This window comes from Salvelinus fontinalis, chromosome 28, assembly GCF_029448725.1.
Source record: "Salvelinus fontinalis isolate EN_2023a chromosome 28, ASM2944872v1, whole genome shotgun sequence".
Lineage (NCBI taxonomy): Eukaryota > Metazoa > Chordata > Actinopteri > Salmoniformes > Salmonidae > Salvelinus > Salvelinus fontinalis.
In genome coordinates, this window is record NC_074692.1 from 43,890,978 (window position 1) to 43,895,977 (window position 5,000).

General features: G+C 33.0%; 1 protein-coding gene across 1 annotated transcript in view; it reads right to left on the minus strand.

Moving 5' to 3' along the window:
- LOC129826761 (fibroblast growth factor 5-like) overlaps positions 1–5,000 on the minus strand; it is a 25,814-nt gene that overhangs the window by 15,477 nt on the left and 5,337 nt on the right. The gene's annotated exons all lie outside the window — the stretch shown is intronic.

Consider the following 5,000-nt stretch of genomic DNA (forward strand, 5'->3'; position numbering starts at 1 on the left):
AACATACAACAGAACACACAGTAGAACATACAGCAGAACATACAGTAGAACACAGAGTAGAGCATACAGCAGAACATACAGCAGAACATACAGTAGAACATACAGTAGAACATAATGTAGAACATACAGCAAAACATATAGTAGAGCACACAGCAAAACACACAGTAGAACATACAGCAGAAAATAATGTAGATTAGAACAGACAGTAGATTAGAACATACGGTAGATTAGAACATACAGTAGAACATACAGTAGATTAGAACATACAGTAGAACATACAGTAGATTAGAACATAAAGTAGAACATACAGTAGATTAGAACATACAGTAGAACATACAGTAGATTAGAACATACAGTAGAACATACAGTAGATTCTAACATACAGCAGAACATACAGCAGAATATACTGTAGAACACAGAGTAGAACATACAGCAGAACATACAGCAGAACATACAGTAGAACATAATGTAGAACATACAGCAAAACATATAGTAGAACACACAGCAAAACACACAGTAGAACATACAGCAGAAAATAATGTAGATTAGAACAGACAGTAGATTAGAACATACGGTAGATTAGAACATACAGTAGACCATACAGTAGATTAAAACATACAGTAGATTAGAACATATAGTAGAACATACAGTAGATTAGAACATACAGTAGAACATACAGTAGATTCGAACATACAGCAGAAAATACAGCAGAATATACTGTAGAACACACAGTAGAACATACAGTAGAACATACAGTATAACATAATGTAGAACATAATGTGGAACATACAGTAGAACATACAGTAGAACATAATGAGGAGCATACAGCAGAACTTACAGCAGAATATACTGTAGAACAAAACAGTATAACATGCAGTAGAACATACAGCAGAACATAACGAGGAACATACAGTAGAACATACAGTAGAACATACAGCAGAACATACAGCAGATCACACAGCAGAACATACAGCAGTACATACAGCAGAACATACAGCAGAACACACAGTAGATTAGAACATAAAGTAGATTAGAACATACAGTAGCACATACAGTAGAACAAACAGTAGAATGTACAGCTGAACATACAGTAGAACATAATGTAGAACATACAGTAGATTGGAACATGCAGTAGAGTAGAACATACAGTAGATTAGAACATACAGCAGAACAAACAGTAGAACATAATGTAGAACATACAGTAGATTAGAACATACATTAGAGTAGAACATACAGTAGATTAGAACATACAGTAGAACATGGAGTAGAGTAGAACACACAGTAGAGTAGAACATACAGTAGGTTAGAACCTACAGTAGAACATACAGTAGATTAGAACATAAAGTAGAACATACAGTAGATTAGACCATACAGTAGAACATACAGTAGATTAGAACAAAGAGTAGAACATTCAGTAGATTAGAACATACAGTAGATTAGAACATACAGTAGAACATACAGCTGAACATACAGTAGAACATACAGTAGAACATACAGTAGAGTAGAACATACAGTATATTAAAACATACAGTAGAACATACAGTAGATTAGAACAAACAGTAGAACATTCAGTAGATTAGAACATACAGTAGAACATACTGTAGAATAAACAATAGAACATACAGTAGAAAAGACAGCAGAACATAATGTAGAACATACAGTAGATTAGAACATACAGTATATTAGTACATACAGAAGATTAGAACATACAGTAGAACATACAGCAGAACAGACAGCAGAACATAATGTAGAACATACAGTATATTAGAACATACAGAAGATTAGAACATACAGTAGATTAGAACATACAGTAGATTAGAACATATATTAGAAAATACAGTAGATTAGAACACACAGTAGAACATGCAGTAGATTAGAACATACAGTAGATTAGAACATACAGTAGAACACACAGTAGAACATTCAGCAGAACACACAGCAGAACACACAGCAGAACACACAGCAGAACACACAGCAGAACATACAGTAGAACATACAGTAGAACATCATGTAGAACATAAAGTAGATTAGAACAGACAGTAGATTAGAACATACAGTAGATTAGAACATACAGTAGAACATACAGCTGAACATACAGTAGAACATAATGTAGAACATACAGTAGATTAGAACATACAGTAGAACATACAGTAGAGTAGAACATACAGTATATTAAAACATACAGTAGAACATACAGTAGATTAGAACAAACAGTAGAACATTCAGTAGATTAGAACATACAGTAGAACATACTGTAGAATAAACAATAGAACATACAGTAGAAAAGACAGCAGAACATAATGTAGAACATACAGTAGATTAGAACATACAGTATATTAGTACATACAGAAGATTAGAACATACAGTAGAACATACAGCAGAACAGACAGCAGAACATAATGTAGAACATACAGTATATTAGAACATACAGAAGATTAGAACATACAGTAGATTAGAACATACAGTAGATTAGAACATACATTAGAAAATACAGTAGATTAGAACACACAGTAGAACATGCAGTAGATTAGAACATACAGTAGATTAGAACATACAGTAGAACATACAGTAGAACATAAAGTAGAGTAGAACATACAGTAGAACATATAGTAGATTTATTAACATACAGTAGAACAAACAGTAGAACATACAGTAGAACATACAGTAGATTAGAACATACAGTAGAAAATTCAGTAGATTAGAACATACAGTAGAACATACAGTAGAATAAACAGTAGAACATACAGCAGAACATACAGTAGAACATACAGTAGAACATACAGTAGAACATAATGTGGTACCTACAGTAGAACATACAGTAGAACATAATGAGGAACATACAGTAGATTAGAACATACAGTAGATTAGAACATACAGTAAAACATTCACTAGATTAGAACATACAGTAGAACACACAGTAGAACATAATGTAGAACATAATGTGGTACCTACAGTAGAACATACAGTAGAACATAATGAGGAACATACTGTAAAACGTACGGCAGAACACACAGCAGAACACACATTAGAATATACAGTAGAACATACAGTCGAACACACAGTAGAACATAATGTAGAACACACAGTAGAACATACAGCAGAACATACAGTAGATTAGAACATACAGTAGATTATAACATACAGCAGAACATAATGTAGAACATACAGTAGAACATACAGCAGAACATGCAGCAGATCACACAGCAGAACATACAGCAGAACATACAGTATAATTTAATGTAGAAGATACAGTAGAACATACAGTAGAACACACAGTAGAACATACAGTATAATTGAATGTAGAACATACAGTAGAACATACAGCAGAACACACAGTAGAACATACAGCAGAACATACAGTAGATTAGAACATACAGTGGATTAGAACATACAGTAGAACATACAGTATAATTTAATGTAGAACATACAGTAGAACATACAGTAGAACATACAGCAGAACATACAGTATAATTTAATGTAGAACATACAGTAGAACATACAGTAGAACATACAGCAGAACACACAGTAGAACATACAGCAGGAACATACAGTAGATTAGAACATACAGTAGATTAGAACATACAGTAGATTAGAACATACAGTAGAACATACAGCAGAACATACAGTAGATTAGAACATACAGTAGATTAGAACATACAGTAGATTAGAACATACAGTAGAACATACAGCAGAACATACAGTAGAAAATAATGTTGAAAATAGAGCAGAACACACAGTAGAACACACAGCAGAACATACAGTAGATTAGAACATACAGTAGATTAGAACATACAGCAGAACATAATGTAGAACATACAGCAGAACATACAGCAGAACATACAGTATAATTTAATGTAGAACATACAGTAGAACATACAGTAGAACACACAGTAGAACATACAGTATAATTGAATGTAGAACATACAGTAGAACATACAGCAGAACACACAGTAGAACATACAGCAGAACATACAGTAGATTAGAACATACAGTGGATTAGAACATACAGTAGATTAGAACATACAGTAGAACATACAGTATAATTTAATGTAGAACATACAGTAGAACATACAGTAGAACATACAGCAGAACATACAGTATAATTTAATGTAGAACATACAGTAGAACATACAGTAGAACATACAGCAGAACACACAGTAGAACATACAGCAGGAACATACAGTAGATTAGAACATACAGTAGATTAGAACATACAGTAGATTAGAACATACAGTAGAACATACAGCAGAACATACAGTAGATTAGAACATACAGTAGATTAGAACATACAGTAGATTAGAACATACAGTAGAACATACAGCAGAACATACAGTAGAAAATAATGTTGAAAATAGAGCAGAACACACAGTAGAACACACAGCAGAACATACAGTAGATTAGAACATACAGTAGATTAGAACATACAGCAGAACATAATGTAGAACATACAGCAGAACATGCAGCAGAACATACAGTATAATTTAATGTAGAACATACAGTAGAACATACAGTAGAACATACAGTAGAACATACAGTAGAAAATAATGTTGAACATAGAGCAGAACACACAGCAGAACACACAGCAGAACATACAGTAGAACATACAGCTGAACATACAGTAGAAAATACAGCTGAACATACAGTAGAACATAATGTGAACATACAGTAGATTAGAACATGCAGTAGATTAGAACATACAGTAGAACATACAGTAGAATATATAGTAGATTAGAACATACAGTAGAACATACAGTAGAACATACAGTATTACATACAGTAGATTAGAACATACAGTAGAACATACAGTAGATTAGAACAGACAGAAGATTAGAACAGACAGAAGATTAGAACAGACAGTAGAACATAATGAGGAACATACAGTAGATTAGAACATACAGTAGACCATAATGAGGAACATACGTTAGATTAGAACATACATTAGATTAGAACATACAGTAGAACATACAGTAGATTAGAACATACAGTAGAACATACAGTAG